General features: G+C 36.4%; 1 protein-coding gene across 2 annotated transcripts in view; it reads left to right on the top strand.

Moving 5' to 3' along the window:
- The window catches only part of ZRANB3 (zinc finger RANBP2-type containing 3), a 237,638-nt gene that overhangs the window by 131,246 nt on the left and 88,295 nt on the right, over positions 1–18,097 (top strand). The gene's annotated exons all lie outside the window — the stretch shown is intronic.

The following is an 18,097-nucleotide window of genomic DNA, read 5'->3' as shown; positions in this document are numbered from 1 at the left end:
TTGCTGTCTTCACCTACTATGTATTGGAGATCCATGCATATCAGTTACTAGAAGAGCTTTGACCTTTCTTTTTAAATGCTGCATGTATTCTACTGTTTGGATGCCCTGTAATTGATTTATGCAGTGTACTATTAATAGACGTTTCTTTGTGGTATATAGCTGTTACATACAATGCAGCAATGAATATCCTTGCACATGTTGAGAGGTAGTATATTATAGTGTCAAAGAGCATGTAAAACTAGAGCTAGACCACCTGTGTTTTATTTTCATATTCAGTGCCTACCAGATGTTTCATTTTAGGAAAATAAGTTTACCTCACTATCTCTTAATTTCTTCAGCTCTAAAAACAGAATAATTATTCCTTCCTCAGAGTTATTATGAGACTTAAATTAGCTTATATTTATAAAGGCTTGAACAGTGACTGGCACATAGTGAGCTCTCAATAATTTTTAGGTATTTTAATATTTCATGTAATATACATGGGAATAAATCTGTAAGATAAATTTATTAGAAGTGGAATTGCTGGTAGAAAGGGCACTTGCATTTTTATATGTTTTAGACGTTTGCAAATTACACTCCATAAAACGTATACCGATTTATATTCCTATCAGCAGTAAGATTGTCTCTTTCCCCACACCTTGCCAACATATTCAAATAGAAATTATTTTGTATTGCCAGTGTGATTTGATAGTAGTTTTAACGCACATTAGTCTTCTTGCACATTACTAAGTGAAGCTGAACATTTTTTTCATATATGTAAGAGTCATTTGTACTTTTATCTGTCAGTTATCTGTGCTCTTTGCCCTTCATTCTACTAAGCTTATTAGGTTTTTTTCTTATTGATGTACTGGAAATCTTTATATATTGTGAGCATCAGGTCTTTATCTGTGATTTGAGTCCCTTATCTTTTTTCTCAGTATGTGTGTGTGTATTTGATTTTTTTCTTTTTACAATTCCCTCAAATATCCCTATGTGGTTGTGATGTTCTGATGCCTTTTAAAGGGCTCTAAAGCACAGAGATACAAAGAATCCTTCCAAATTGTTTATGTGAGGGCAGTTTAACACTGATACCCAAAATCAGAGAAGGTAGCACACACACAAAAAGAACCAAGGCTCTTTTTCTACTTAAGACTATAAATGCAGAAATAGTCAATATTAGTATAAACCAGATACTCATTAAAGGGCCTAATATATTAATCGTATACAAATGGGATCTATGTCAGGAATGCAGCCATAGTTTAATATTAGGAAGTCTATTAATATATTTAGCCATGTTAATAATGAAAAGGAAAAGCTTCATTTCATTTTCCCCATTTATGCTGAGGTAGAATTTAATAAAGTTCAGCATACATCTTTTTTAAAAAAAATAAATTTGTTTATTTTTGGCTGTGTTGGGTCTTCATTGCTTCCTGTGGGCTTTCCCTAGTTGCAGCAATCAGGGGCTACTCTTTGTTGTGGTGTGTGGGCTTTTCATTGTGGTGGCTTCTCTTGTTGCAGAGCACAGGCTCTAGGTACACGGGCTTCAGTAGTTGCAGTGGGTGGGCTCAGTAGTTATGGCTCGCAGGCTCTTGAGTGCAGGCTCAGTAGTTGTGGTGCACAGGTTTAGTTGCTCCACGGCATGTGGGATCTTCCTGGACCGGGGCTCAGAACCCGTGTCCCCTGCATTGGCAGGTGGATTCTTAACCACTGCACCACCAGGGAAGTCCCCAGCATTCACCTTTGATTACAGTTTTTAATAATTTTAAGTTATTCATGTGTGATATTTATATACATATCAACACATATAATATATACGTTTATTATCTGTATGTGTTTTAATCCCAAAGCCACCAATCACATGAAACACTAAAACCAAGGCAAGGGTGTTAATTGTCACACACTTTACCTTTATTCCCCGGGCATTAGTTCAACTACTCAAAAGAAAAATAAGAGGTAAAAATTGGAAAGAAGGGCTTCCCTGGTGGCGCAGTGGTTGGGAGGCTGCCTGCCGATGCAGGGGACGCGGGTTTGTGCCCCAGTCCAGGAGGATCCTGCGTGCCGGGGAGCGGCTGGGCCCGTGGGCTGTGGCCGCTGGGTCTGCACCTCTGGAGCCTGCACTACGCAATGGGAGAGGCCACAACGGTGAGAGGCCACAACGGTGAGAGACCCGCGTACAGCAAAAAAAAAAAATTGGAAAGAAAAAGGCAAAATTATTATTATGTGCAGCTGATATTATTTATTTAGAAGACCCAAGACAATGAGCTCAAAAATGTTCAAAACCAAAGAGATTTCATTAAGGTGTCCTAGCACAAAGTTATCATTAAAAAGTCAGTTGTCTTCCTGTACACAAATAATAATAAATAGTTTTAGGATATAATACCAAATAGGTACAATGGTAGATATTGTTGGGGAGCCCTTAGTTATAATTCTTGCAGATTATAAATGTCAAACGTTTGCCTGCATGAAACAGATATATTAATATATTAATTACATTTTGGGGACTAGCAAAACCTAACTGGTCAGAATACATTTCTTTTTTTTTTGTTTTCTGATTAGGACTTGTCACATGACATTAGAAGTGTTAGAAGTGTATACCTGTCCTTTTCTTGCTTATTAATGTAGACACTGTTTCAAAGAAAAGTTTATCTTTATGAAATGCTTTATGATTGTGTTCTATTTCCTGTTTACAAGAGAAAACCATTTCAAGATTATTATCATGCTTCTCAAGGCATTTTCTTTCAGATTCCGTTTCAAAAGTTTTATGTTATTCCTTTACTTCTTTACCTCGAAAGCCCTATGGTTTCATAGACTCTGATTCAGATCAAGGCACTTCTTGGCATTTTAAGTTAGTCTATGGAATGTTAAATTTTTTTCCATAATGTTTGGATTCTATGAAGTTGTCATTTTCACACTATAATTTTGCAGAAGCCAAATTATGGTTAGTTATTCAGTTCTAGACCCTTATTTTATACTTGAAATGTCATGACTATATTAAAAATAAAATTAAATGAAGTTTGAGTAAAAATGTAACTTTACCTTTGTAAAGTTTATTAAATACATAAGTGATGGTAAACAGAAGTATACTTACATGAATGTGATTTTGAGATGAGAAGTCTAGGTGTAGGTAACCACCTACCTGGTTTACTTTGAGAGGAGCAAGAGAAAGAATTACTCAATCAGAGCATCTCATATCTAAGATTCCTTACATCATTCACTCTACTAGGTTATATTTAGAAGAAGCTATAAATACAAATATGACTTGGAGAAGACAGCACATTCAGTTTCAACCATTTGCACGTTAGAGCTAGAAAGACTTTACAATCATGCAGTCCCCCTCTGTCATTTTATAGGAACCTGGCAAGGTTAAATGGCTTGTCCTGTATGTGACTTCCTGTTATTTTTTTTTTTCACTTTTCCTGGCAGTAAGAAAGACTTTGGCAATGGCAACTTTAAAAAATGTTCTTTTACACAGAAAAAAAGGACACATAGATAGTCCAACCATGCATCCCATTATTAGCAGCCACCTCCCTGATGTCATGCTTAAAGGTTAAGAATATCTTTATAGTAATTTATCAAAATTTCTGAACTTTCTTTACAGCTGATATTTTGTGCCCATTCTACCTCTTAGGAGAAATAGTTGTCTAAATTTTTATGAGAGGGAAAATCCGGAGTGATAGTACATATAAATGTATTTATAGTCATTCTCCAAAAGTGTTAATTAGTAGGTCATGTCAGCTTCAAGAAATGTCTTTTATGGAAGTGCACGGTACCTTGTCGTTAGCACTGTTGCATTTAATGTTCTAATCCATGGCTAAATAGAGGTCAGGTCTACTCCATTTGCAAATGGCTCGAATCTGAGAGAAATAGTTAATATACTGGATGGCAGAGATGAGTTTGAAAACTAACTAGATAAAAATTAATAGGATAAATTCTGCACTTATGCTTAGAAAGTCTGCTTTGTGTGGAAGGGATTTGAGAAATCCTCACCTTTTATCAGTCGTTCAGTTCAAAAAGACTTCTGGTTTTAAATAATGCTAGGCTAAATTAAAGTCAAGTGTCTGTCATAACTGATAAAAATAAAGTAATATTAGGGTACACTAATCAAAGTAGCATCTAGAGTAAGGGATGGTTCTACTCTGCTCATTGATTAGACTGTCAGGAGTATGGTTTAATTTTGAATTAATCCATTCATTCAAAAAATATTTATAGGGTACTTGTTACATGCCATGCCATGTGCTAGGCATCAGGTATGCATTAGAGAACAAGACTCAAGTGGTCCTAGCCTTCATTGAATTTTCTAGTCAGACGCTAACCAGATAATTATAGTTGTGATGAGTGTCATAAAAGGGAAGCAAAGGATGTTATGGCAGAGTTTAATAGAGTGAACTAAAAGTAAGTCAGAGAGGAAGAAGAGGCATCCTGTGAGTAAGTGATATTTATTTGCATTCCAGGAAGAAGAATTTTCTGTGGTAAGGCCCAGAGCAAGAGAGACTGCTATGCCTTTGAGGAACTAGTTCAGTTCAGCTTGAATATTCTTGAGTGAATTGAAGAGAGGGTCTCAAGACAAGATGGAGTTAGGCAGGGGTCATATTATACAGGGTCTTGTTCTTCATCATAATAGCAGTAGGAAGGCACTGGAGGGTGTTTTGTGTTGTTATTTTAGTTATCACTATTGTGGATTTTTTTATTTACACTAAAATATACTTGAGGAAGTTTATCATTTTAACCATTTTTAAGTTTATAGTTCAGTGACATTAAGTACATTCACATTGTTGTGCAGCCATCACCACCATCCATCTCTAGAACTTTTTTTTTTTTTTTTTGCGGTACACGGGCCTCTCACTGCCGTGGCCTCGCCCATTGCGGAGCACAGGCTCTGGACGCGCAGGCTCAGCGGTCATGGCTCACGGGCCCAGCCGCTCCGCGGCGTGTGGGATCTTCCCGGACCGGGGCACGAACCCGTGTCCCCTGCATCGGCAGGCGGACTCTCAACCACTGCGCCACCAGGGAAGCCCCATCTCTAGAGCTTTAATGGGCACTGAAACTATGCCCATTAAATAATAATTTCCCATCCCCCCACTGCATGCATGAAAGGACATGCATGATTATATTCACAAGTTTTATTTGTTATTTTTTAAGACAACATTTCACATGGTTCAAAATTCTAAAGCGATAGAAACGTATATACTTTGAAAAATCTTCCTTTCACCCCAGTTTCCCTCCCTTTAGGCAACTGTGTGTAGTTTTTAATCTTTCCGCATAAATTGTGTGCCTTTTCAAGCAAAGTCCTATTTTTTACTAGTTGTTATAAACATACACGTTATTTTGTACTTATTTGTCCTTTCTTTGTATACCTAAATACCTTCAGCCTTTTTATGGCTTTATGATATTATTTACAATATCCATAGTTTCTGGACTGGCTAGAAGTTGAGGGAGTTTGCATACTTTTATTTTCTCTAGGAAACTGGAAAAGTTTCAGAGAAAAGTTTCAGAGAAATGGAAAAGTTGAGGGTTAAAAGTTTGATGAACATTGACATGGTGTGAGACTTTGATGAATATTGACATGGTGTGAGAGTTTGCTGAATGGGGGAATGAGATAATGAGATTAGTGTGGTAGAATTGGTGCAGCACTGAATAACCAATTGAGATCAGCAATTCTAGATTTGTTACTGGAACCAGTCTTCTCTAAGGTATATTTCCCAGCAGCGTGGGTAGAGGCTTGGAAAAGGCTTATAGTTGGATCGATCCAAGATTTTGTTTTTTTCACTAGCTTGCAATGCATGGACTGTGGGACAAGGGAAATTATACTATACTGATAAAAACAAAGGTAATGTATGGACTCGGAAATCAAAGTAAGGTGAGGAAGGATGTGAAGACAGGAAGGATATTGTGGATATGGTAAAAGTTGACTGAAAGGTCCTGATGAGATAGTATAGCTACAGTGGGTGCGAGTGAACAAGAGGGCTAGGAGGACGGAGGTACTAAAGAGTGGAAGGTCTGAATTTACCAGGTAGAGCTCTTTTTCAGGATCGATTATTGCTGTGGGTGTAGAATGATTGGAGTGGATTTTAGAAGGTCACTGGAGACAAGGAACTGAAAGGGAACTAAAAGTCACATTTTAAGAAGCATGTTAACAAATGAAAACATATCTGGGAAAGGGTTACCGGAATAATGAGGGGATTTCATACTCAGCTCTACAAATGCCTAATATTATTGATTGCCTGCTATATTTAAGACATTATTTCAGAGCTGCCGGCAATACAAAGATGAGTAAGATGTAGTGCTTGATCTTAGGAAGCCTATAGGAATTTGAAAAAGGGAAGACCTAGAGGGAACAAGTCTTTAAATACTTAAAGATCTGTCATGTTTTAAAGGAATTAGACTTTTATCTTTGTGGTCTCAGAGAGTAACATTATTATCAAGGAATGAAACTTAATGCGGAGGTAGATTTGGGTTTAATATAAGAAATAGTAAAATATTCATATGTATATATGACGAGAAGACAATAAAATATATAACACCATACAATAAAAATGGAATGGAAAAATACCATAATCCAACTATACTAACAAGTAAATTGTTTTCATTTTTGTCTTTATTTCTAGGCTTGTCCATATATCTAATAATTTTTACATAGTATTAAAGTTTAACATAGCCTACATGTAATGCTGTCATCTACTGTTTTCACTTAGTATCATCTTGTCTCATGCTTTAACATTGTCTTTATAAGTTATTTAATTAATTTATTTATTTTTGGAGCTATACAGGGACAAAGTTTTTATATACTGTTAAAATGAAATTTGTATTAATCTTTACATCAACTATAACTCAATAAAAATTTTTTTTTGAAAACTTGAAAAACACTATAAACTTGATAACAAATAAACCTGGCAGACATCTATCAAACACTCCACACAACAGCAGTAGAATACACATTCTTCTCAAGTGCACATGTAAGGTTTTCCAGGATACGCCATATGTTAGGCCATAAAACAAATCTCAATAAATTTACAAGGATTAAAATCACAAGTGTGTTCTCCAACCACAGCAGAATAAAATCAGACACCAATTACAGAAAGAAATTAGGGGAATTCACAAATATATAGAAATTCAACATGTTTTGAAGTAATAAATGAGTCAAAGAAGAAATCACAGGAGAAATTAGAAAATACTTTGACATGGGGGTTTCCCTGGTGGCACAGTGGTTAAGAGTCTGCCTGCTAATGCAGGGGACATGGGTTTGGGCCCTGGTCTGGGAGGATCCCACATGCTGCGGAGCAACTGGGCCCGTGAGCCACAACTACTGAGCCTGTACATCTGGAGCCTGTGCTCTGCAACAAGAGAGGCCGCGATAGTGAGAGGCCCGCGCACCGCGATGAAGAGTGGCCCCCTCTTGCCACAACTAGAGAAAGCCCTCACACAGAAACGAAGACCCAACACAGCCCCAAATAAATAAATAAATAAATAAATTTTTAAAAGAAAAAGAAAATACTTTGACATGAATGAAAATGAAAAGATAACATATCAAAACTTACGTGATTCAGCTATGAACACTGGGTGCATTTATCTTTTAAAATTAGAGTGTTTGTCTTTTCCCGATAAATGCCCAGGAGTGGGATTGCTGGATCATATGGTAACTCTATTTTTAGTTTTTTAAGCAATCTCAATACTGTTTTACATAGTGGCAGCACCAATTTACATTCCCACCAACACTTTAGGAGGGTTTCCTTTTATCCCCACCCTTTACCCTCCAGCATTTATTATTTGTAGACTTTTTGATGGACTAGGAATATTCTCTTTCCTCAGAGAGTAAATAATTCATGAAGGGTTGTTTCATGGAGGTATATTAGTATTTTTAGGTAACAAAGTGAAAGATGAGAACTTTTTAATGCAAAATACAAAATTTGAAACCCTCAAGTTAGGTTTTAGTTGGTTTGTTTCTTTTTTTTATATTTTTTTGAATTTTATTTAATTTATTTATTTTTATACAGCAGGTTCTTATTAGTCATCCATTTTATACACCAGTGTATACATGTCAATCCCAATCTCCCTATTTTATTTTTTTTAAATCTCTGTTTTATTTTTTAAATATTACTAATGTAAAGATAGTTTATTGCTTTTGTGGAAAGGATTCATACTTATTTTATCAAATCAAACAAAGAGAAAAGAATTTTAAAATAAGTACAAATTAACTAAACTCTCACTGTCCAGAGGTAACCAGGACTAATTTATTACAGTAACTTTCCCTCTAGATAGCTTCTCTGCTTACATACATAAGGATAGGTAGATTGGTAGAGAGAGAGAGAGGCAGTTTTATATAAATTGGGCCATATTATGCATACTCTTCTGTAATATGCTTTTTCACTGAACACAATTTTTAAGATGTCTTTCTATATCAGTAACTAAAATACATCTTTTTTATTGGCTATATGGTATGTCATTTTATGTATAAGATACTATGCTATATATTTTAGATGTATTATCTTTAATTCTTTAAACAATCCTATATGATTGATATGTCCATTTTATAGATGAGTAAACTGAGACTTGAAAAGATTAAGTAACTTGTCCAAATCACAAAACTAAAAAGTGAAAGAGTAGTAATTTAAACACCCCATGTCATCACTTTTCTGTTATTCCTTTTTCAGTATTTGAATTATTTGGTAATTCAGTATCTGTGTTTATATGATTGGCTAAATAAATAGACTAAATAGACTAAATAATATTGTTCTCTAATAAATCAAATAGCTGACTCTTCCTTTCTTGGTCAGCTTTTTATCTTTAATTATTCCCTTTTATTCCATCTTTTGGTTTTCTATATAGCTATCATTATTTTTTTCTTTTTTTACTCAAAGACTTCAACAGATCTGTCAACTTCCAAAAGGTCATACAAGCTCATAGAATTATCTTCTTTTTTTTTTTTTTTTTTTTTTTTTCTTATTTCCTGGAGGCCTCCCTCCCATAGCCTCCTGTTCTGCTCCACTCTGGACTGGTTTTTCTTTAGGCATGGTGCAAAGCTGTCTTTCTGAATTTTCTTTTGCCGTTCCATTCCTGGATTCGATGACTTTTGTTTCTTAGTTTATTTCTGGTCTTCTTTTTAATATTTTATCATGGAAAAATTCAATATATGTAAAAGTAGACAGAACAAAATAATGAGCCCCCCCATGTACTCTTCATGAGCATCAACATTTGTAAACTTATGGCCAATCTTGTTTTAGTTATAATCTCATTTACCTCCACCACCCTGTATTATTTTGAAGCAAAGCCTAGACATCACATTTTATCCATAAAATGTTTCAGTAAATATACCTAGAGAGTAAGAACTCTTTTTTAAAAAAAATTAATTATTATACCATTATCATGCATAAAAAGATTAAAATTAATAATGATCCCTTAATAACATTAAAAACTCAGTGTTTCAATTCCCAGTTATCTTGTGAATATCATAATTGTACAGTTTTTTAAGTTTTTTCCCCATTGTTTGAGTCAGTACTCAAATAAGGCTCACACATTACAAATGATAGATCTCTCTTAATCTAAGTCTCTCTTAGTCTCCAAGTTTCTCCTCTATTTCCTTGTTTATTTGGTTAATTTTAATTTGTTGAAGAAACTAAATTGTTTCTGTAATCTGGATTTTGCTGCTTGCATCTGGTGTTATTTAACATGTTCCTCTGTCCTCTGTATTTGATATAGAGATTTCAGTTTTTTTAGCAATTCTACTTTTCTAGGGATGTTGTGTTCTTCCATTAGAAGGCCTGTGATATCTAAGGACTCTCTTTTTGTCATGTTAGTAGCTGTCAACATTCAGTACATGATTTATTACTAAATCATTAGACATTGCAAAATGGTGATATTCTAATACTCTTTCTTCATTTATTACCTGACATGCCTCTATAAAGGAATTAACCATGCCTCATCCACTATTTGGACACTCAGTGGTTCTCTTTGTTTACAAAAGGCAGGATAAATGCTTAGTTTTTCCTTTTTATTTATGAGTTTTCAAAATAATAAGTTGTTTTGCTAGCATTCTCTAATAGTGTCCAGTGAGGGCTTTTATTTTTGAAATTAGTAAATTTAAATCCTTTAACTTTGTTCTTTTTCAAGTTTGTTTTGGCTGCTCTGTGTCCCTTGCACTTTCATCGAAATTTTAGGATCAACGTGTTGATTTCTGCAAAGACGTCATCTGGAATTTTGATAGAGATTGCATAGCATCTATAGATCATTTTGGGGAGTTTTGCCACTTTAACCTATGAACAGAGATTTGTTTCCATTTATTTAATTTTTAAATTGATTTCTGTGGTGTTATGTACTTTTCAGTGTATGATTCATAACATTTATTTTGTTTTTTTCATACACTAGCAGGTTGAAGAAATTACCTTCTAATCCTAGTCTCTTGAGTGCTTGAGAGGTTTTATTTTTATCTCATATTTTTTCAATCCATTTTATTTATTATCTTTATTGATGGTCAAATTGTCCCACATTTGACAAAAGGGACTGTCTTCAATATGGTACTTTTGACAGAACCCTACTAGTCTTTAATTGCTTCCTTGCCATGTGATATGACCAGATGTTACAGGGTCATTTGTACATTTTTTTTCCTTTGTTCCTCTTAGCATATTTCCTGTTTTTTTCTGAACACATAACCCTGAATGGTTTCCTAAGAAACGTGCATAGAAAGTACATTTTTTGAATCTTTATATGTTTGCTTATAGATAATCTCTTGATTTTTACATTGGTTGGGTATAGATTTTTGTTTTGGAAATCATTTTTCCTCAGGAATTTGAAGCATTTCTCCACTGTCTCTAATAACCATGCTTGCCATTAAGAATCATAGTGCCATTCTGACTTTTGATCCTTTCCATGTTTCATATATTTGTCTATTCTGGAAGCTTGTAAGATTATCCTTTACCCTGTTACTGTTTAATTTCATAAATATGTGCCTAGGTTTGTGTTCTTTTTTTCAAATGATGGACACTAATTGGTCCCTTTAGTCTCAAAACTTGAGTGCTTATGTCTGGGAATTATTCATTTTAACTTTTTCTTTCCCTTTCCTTCAGTGTTTCTTTCTGGAACTCCTATTATTTATGTAATATTTGTCCTTTAACTTTCTTATTTTTATTTTTTGTTTTACTTTTTTGAGAGATTTCCTCCTTTATCACATGGTTCTTCTGTTGAATTTTTGTTTTAGCTAAAGAAAATAGCTAAAATATTATGAATTGTTAGCCATCCTTTCTTACTCTTTCTCCCCTTATTCCCTGTAGTCTTGTAACCTCCTCTTTTTGGATGCTTGTTGTTGCTGGGTGGGTTTTCGGTATTATTTTGTTTTATTTTTTATTTTAAAGTTTTCTTCTGTTTGCTGCATTTTATGTTTACTCTGAATTTTTTTTTTTGGTATTGTTTTGGTCTTCATTGTTCATATTGGAGGCTTTCCTCAATATCTTAATGGTCATTCGTATTAAAAACTGATGTTAAAAAGCTCATTAGAAGAGCTTTTTGACTAGAAAAGAATGAGCTTTTCATTGGGGAATCCCCAAATGTCATTATGTGGTGGACATCTTTCTGACTTTTTAAATTTTTAAAAGAAACAAAGAACTGTCCATTCTTCTGCTGTGAGTGTTACGGAGGTTTAAACCTGGCTACCATGTTTTTGGCATGAACAAGGGAAGGAGAATAATGTACTCAATGCTTAGTATGTAGACTTTATCTCAATCTATCTGGTTTCCATATGGCACCTTTCCCCTACCTTCTACTGTTTTTGGTTTCCCTAGGTTAAACTTTAGTTCAATTTCTCTTGTAGAATAAAACTATAATCTCATGGTGGGGGATAGTAACAGGGTGGCATGGGATGGGGAGAGAATCAGGGCATGTCACCATGCCTTATACAGTCTTTCAACCAGTGTCCCCATTTTTAGCTATCACGTCACACTTATCCCCACCTTCTAAGGTACCTGATCATTTTAATTCCTGAGACATTCTGGGATTTTGTGGACACCCCTCTTTAGGTCCTTGGTATTCAGCTTTCTCTGTTTCGTTAGCTTCTTCACTTTATTTTCTGCTTCTAGAAGTATGTTCACATTGTTTGCTGTTTCTCTTTCATTCTATTTGTCCTGGTGGGTTAATATATCTTTATGTCTTTGGACTCATTTTGATTGAGGATACTATTTGTGTTCAGTTCACCATGTTTTAACCAGGACATCTCCTCTACTTACTTTCCCTTTTCCAAAAATTGCTTGAAATCCTCGTCTTCTGTTTCTCTCTCTCTTATTCTCTTTGTTCTTATTATGTAATACATTTTATTTTTTTTTTTAATTTATTTATTTATTAATTTATTTATTTTTGGCTGCATTGGGTCTTCGTTCCTGTGCATGGGCCTTCTGTAGTTGCGGCGAGCGGGGGCTGCTCTTCATTGCGGTGAACGGGCTTCTCATTGCAGTGACTTCTCTTGTTGCGGAGCACGGGCTCTAGGTGCACGGGCTTCAGTAGTTGTGGCACGTGGGCTCAGTAGTTGTGACTCTTGGGCTCTAGAGCACAGGCTCTGTAGTTGTGACACACGGGCTTAGTTGCTCCACAGCATGTGGGATCTTCCCGGACCAGGGCTCGAACCTGTGTCTCCTGCATAGACAGGCAGATTCTTAACCACTGTGCCACCAGGAAAGCCCCTGTAATACCTTTTAAATTCCTTTCCTTTCATGTTAGAAGGGTTTTCATAGAAACAAGTAATAAATACGATTAATTTGCCACATTTAACCACATGTACCTTTCCAAACTCTGGTTGTTGCTTCGGTTTTTGCTTGCTAAAGAATTGCTCTTCTCAAGAACTGTGGGGTGTATTCATTAGTCAGTTCATCCATTTATTCATTAATTCATAAGCTACTTATTATATGTTAGGCACAATGCTAGGTGCTAGGAATGCAAAGATTAATAAGACATGGTCCTTGCCTTTAAGGAGCTTACACTCTGGGTATTCATGAGTCTAATCTCAGATTTTCATGGTGTTTCTAAGTTACGTTAAAATTTTGAGTTATTTTGTGACATAATATATTTTCATAGATCCAGGGAGATTTTTAACTTGCTCCCCAATTTATCTAAATAGCCAGAAAAACAGTTCTTGGATTCATATGTTTGTTTATCTCTGTAATTCCAGAAGTACTTTATTTAGGTGAGTAGTTTGCCTCAGTTTATTCACCTGTTTTTGGTCCTGACCACAATTACTTTGATGATTCAAATACATCTTTTTCTTTTTAATGGGTGCAAAGTAGTATCTCATTGTGATTTTTAAAAAATATTTATTTATTGGGGCTTCCCTGGTGGTGCGGTGGTTAAGAATCCGCCTGCCAATGCAAAGGATACGGGTTGGAGCCCCAGTCCGGGAAGATCCCGTGTGCCGCGGAGCAACTAAGCCCGTGTGCCACAACTACTAAGCCTGTGCTCTAGAGCCTGTGTGCCACAACTACTGAGACCACATGCCATGGCTACTGAAGCCCGCGCACCTAGAGGCTGTGCTCCACAGCAAGAGAAGCCACTGCAATGAGAAGCCCATGCACCACAACGAAGAGTAGCCCCTGCTCGCCACAAATAAAAGAAAGCCTGAGCACAGCAACAAGGACCCAATGCAGCCAAAAATAATTAATTAATTTAAAAAATTTATTTATGTATTTTGTCTGTGCCAGGTCTTAGTTGTGGCATGTGGGATCTTTTTTAGTTGAGGCATGTAGGCTTCTTAGTTGCAGCACACAGGCTTCATAGTTGTGACATGCGGGCTTCTTAGTTGTGGCATGCAAACTGTTAGTTGCGGCATGCATGCATAATCTAGTTCCCCGACCAGGGATTGAACCTGGGCCCCCTGCATTGGGAGTACGGAGTCTTACCCACTGGACCACCGGGGAAGTCCCTCAAATACATCTTAAGATTTGGTTTGCTTAAGAAACACAAAACATTACTTCCATCTATGTGAATTTCTTCTACACATTTGAACTCCTTTTCACTGAATTGATTCCTAGTGCTTCAGAATCTGCTATTTTACAGAGCTCAAAGAGCTTTACTAACAGGAGATGAACACACTCTTGAGAAGCCATCTGTCCCATGCACGTGGCTCAGCTGCATCTGAATTCCTATACTCTCTTAGACCAATGCAGCAGCCTCTTTTTTCTTCCTGCAGTTTCAAGTTTAGAGCACTCGATTGTCCAGTTATACTGGTAAACATGTAAGGTCTTCTGAGCAGCATATTTTATCTCAGAACACTGGGCTTTCTAAAATTCTTGATCTCTACAGTTAGTTCCCTAAATGTTAAACATTTCCAAAACCAACTGTCTCACTGCATTGAAGAAATAAATTCTTCATGTTTCTTCCAGTATTTTCCATATCTTTCATTCCATCAACCGACTATGGTTAGGGTGAAAAAAATCACAATTTGTTGATTCCTCTTTTCCACAGCTTGATTACATTGTAATGTACAGTCTGCTCTTTTCATGGTGATACCTTTCTTGAGTTTCAGAGCATCCTAATATTTCAGGATTTGGGGAACAAGTTTATGTTTTATTTATCTAGACTGTTGCTCTTTATCAGTTCTATCTGTAAGTTCTCTTAGTGTTTTCACTCTGAATAATTCCAATTTTTCATTCTATCTTCCTATAATAGAACTTCCCTACTTCATTTTCTCCCTCTGGCTTTTTTTTTTTTTTTTTTTTTGCGGTACACGGCCCTCTCACTGTTGTGGCCTCTCCAGTTGTGGAGCTCAGGCTCCGGACACGCAGGCTCAGCGGTCATGGCTCAAGGACCCAGCCGCTCCGCGGCACGTGGGATCTTCCCAGACCGGGGCACAAACCCGTGTCCCCTGCATCGGCAGACGGACTCTCAACCACTGCGCCACCAAGGAAGCCCACCCTCTGGCATATTTACATTAAATTATTCCCATTTCTAAACATTTTCTAGTCTGTGGTATTCTTCTTGGGTGATAAAACCAGAACTACACACTGGATTAAATATATGGTTTATCATTATTTAATATGAGAATGGAACATTCTAAATTTCTCCAATTTCTATCATTTGTCAAATTGTTTAGTTGTTAAACACTCAAATATTGTAGTGGGAAAACAAAATTCTACAGCCACCTTTGGAAAAAAGTTTGGCTGTTTCTTATAAAGTTAGATATATATAAACTATAAAACATTAAGGAAAAAATGAAAGATTTAAATAAGTGAAGTGGAATACTGTGTTCATGGACTGGAAGACTCAATGTTTTTGAAATGACCTTTTTTCTCAAATTGTTCTATAGGTTCAATGCAATAATAATCAAATTACCAGTAGAATTTTTACTATACCATGCATTCTGCCTCCCGCCATGACTATGATGCCAGCCCAACTGCCTCTACTTCATCTCCTTTTGTTTCTCTTATTTTGTTTCCTCCCTTTGTTTCTCTGTCACTCCCTTTTACAGCCTTAGTCCTTCCCTTAATTAACTAATAGTTGGAATTCTCCTGTACTGTGTCTGCTGAGCCCATTTTACAAGAATAGAGCATTGTTTTCTAGATATTGAATGAGAGGCATTGACTGAGCGGAATCCAGCTTTCCTCAGAATGTCCTTAGTCTGGTGACATAGGTCTTGATTTGCTTTTATGGTCCAGTTTATTCAGAATTAAGGTGTCATGAGGGTACGCTCCGGGAAGAAGGGATTTTCTCATTAACGTCTCATGAGTTATTTCTTGGGGAGATACAGAGTCTTTTGTTTGTGCAGCACCTTCTTGGATCATGTGGAAAAAAAGAGATATGGTGAACTGAAGATTGTATGTTAAATCTTACTTCCTGCTTGTCCTGAGGTATAGTTTACTGCCAGATTCTGTTGAATTTCTTTCTTTCTGCTGTTTTTTTCTAGGCCTTTGTTAATTCTTTTTAGGATCCATCATCCAAGTCAAGGCTGATAACGTGAGGTTGGCTTAACACCTTCAGGGCCAGGTTCCAGGGTCAGGTAGGGAAGCATGGATTCTCAAGGGCTCAAACGAAGCTCTGGGCCTCTAGACTCTTTGACATTAATTTTCTTCCCGGGTCCTCCTTAGTCTTGTCAGAAATTCCAGTTTTGTCCTAAGTGTTCAGGAACAGCCAGATGGAAGAGATGCACAGGACAAGGTATGGGGAAAGGGTGTGGAGCTACCATGCCCTCTCTAGGTGCTCCACTCTCCCCGAAATCTCCATGTGTTCACCAACCTGGAAGCCTGGTAGTCAATTGATTTTTGGCAAAGATGCAAGGCAGTCCTATGGAGAAAGTTGTCTTTCAACAAATGTTTCTGGAACAATTAGATATACAAATGCAAAAAAAAAAAAAAAAAGAAGGAAAAGCAGCAGCAGCAGCTCAGTTCATTTCTCACACCTTATGTAAAATTTAACTAAAAATGGGTTTTAGAGGATTCTGGAAAGTGGTGCGGTAGGAAACATCAGGAATCTGTCTCCCCACCTAGACAATAATTGCACTGGCAGAGTCTGTCTGATGTCAGTATTTTGAAAGTCTGGAGTATATATGAAGACTTGCAACTTCCAGGGGAAGACTTAGATAATAAACTGTGGTTAATTTCAGTCAATTCCAACTCTTGCCACAGTAAACAGCTACCCATCGCCCATCTCCAGCCTCGTGGCAGACAGCTATATACATGTTCCTGGAGCAACTTGCACACAGCTTGTGGGAGCCAGGCTGGGCAAATAGGCCCCTGTTCTCCATATTATCAAAGATGTGTACTCTGATCACTGATTGCTGCTTCTGATCACGGAAGTGCAGATGAAGTGGGAGCATCCATTGTTGTTTCACCTTTCCCTATTATTGCAAGCCCTTTCCCCTCCAGATTATGTCACTTCCAGGTAATTTAAGAGGTTAGTGCCATTTACCTCCTCCCTTCACTTTTCTGTTTTTCCCCTTTTGGGGGCCAGACATTAGGACATTCAAAAATAACTATATACATGGGTTACATTTGAAAGGGACCACATATGCCCAGGAAAAGGCACAGGCTCAGAAAAGAACTGAAAAGACCTTAAGTTTATACCTCAGGCGGATCCTTAGCACAGAGACAGTCTACAAAAATTTAAAAAAGAAAAATGAAAAACAAAACCACAATAAGCAATAACAACAAAAAAAAACCAGTAAGAACATGGGGAAGGGGAGAATCTGGTTTATAGAGTTACCATATTATTAGATTCAAATGTCCAGTTTTCAACAAAAATATCACAAGGCATACAAAGGAAAAGGAAAGTATGGCCCATTCATAGGAAAAAAATAAAATAGAAACTGCCCCGGAAAAGACCTGATGGCAGATCTCCTAGACAAAGACTAAAACAACTGTTTCAAAGATTCTCAAAGGAACTAAAGGAAGATGTGGAGAAAGTCCAGAAAATGATGAATGAACAAAATGGAAATATTAATAAAGAGATAGAAAACCTAAAAAAGAATCCTAAAAAGAAATTCTGTATCTGAAAAGTAAAATAACTGAAAGGAAAATTTTCCTAGAGGAATTCAAAGGCACATTTGAGCAAGCAGAATTAAGAATCAGAGAACTTGAAGATAGGACAATGGAAATTTTCAAGTCTGAGGAACAGAAAGAAAAAAGAATGAAGAAAAGTGAACAGAACCTAAGGGATCTGTGTGAACCATGGAACAGAGCAGCAGGTGGATTGTAGAGTCCCAAGAGAAGAGAGAAAAAAGGGGCTGAGAATATTTGAAGAAATAAGGACTAAAAACTTCCCAAATTGGATGAAAGATATGATTATAAACATCCAAGAAGCGCAACAAACTCCAGAATAAGATAAACTGAAGGTGGCCCATATCCAGATACATTATAATCCAGCTTTCTAAAGACAAAGACAAAGAGAATCTTGATAGCAAGAGCAAAGCAACTTGCCACATAGAAGCGATCGTTAAAATGATTATCAGCTGATGTTTTATCAGAAACTTTGGAGGCCAGAAGGCAGTGAGCTCATATTACCATATAATTCAGCAATTTCACTTCCAGGTATGTACCCAAAAGAATTAAAAGCAAGGTCTTGAAGAGATATTTGTACCCTTGTTCATAGCAGTGTAACTCACAATAAGTTAAACATGGAAGCAAACCAAGTGTCCATCAATGGACGAATAGATTAG

The sequence above is a fragment of the Phocoena phocoena genome, chromosome 7 (assembly GCF_963924675.1).
Source record: "Phocoena phocoena chromosome 7, mPhoPho1.1, whole genome shotgun sequence".
In the NCBI taxonomy this organism is placed as follows: Eukaryota; Metazoa; Chordata; class Mammalia; order Artiodactyla; family Phocoenidae; genus Phocoena; species Phocoena phocoena.
Note: the sequence above shows the minus strand (reverse complement) of the source record. Positions and strands in the feature narration are given on the sequence as shown.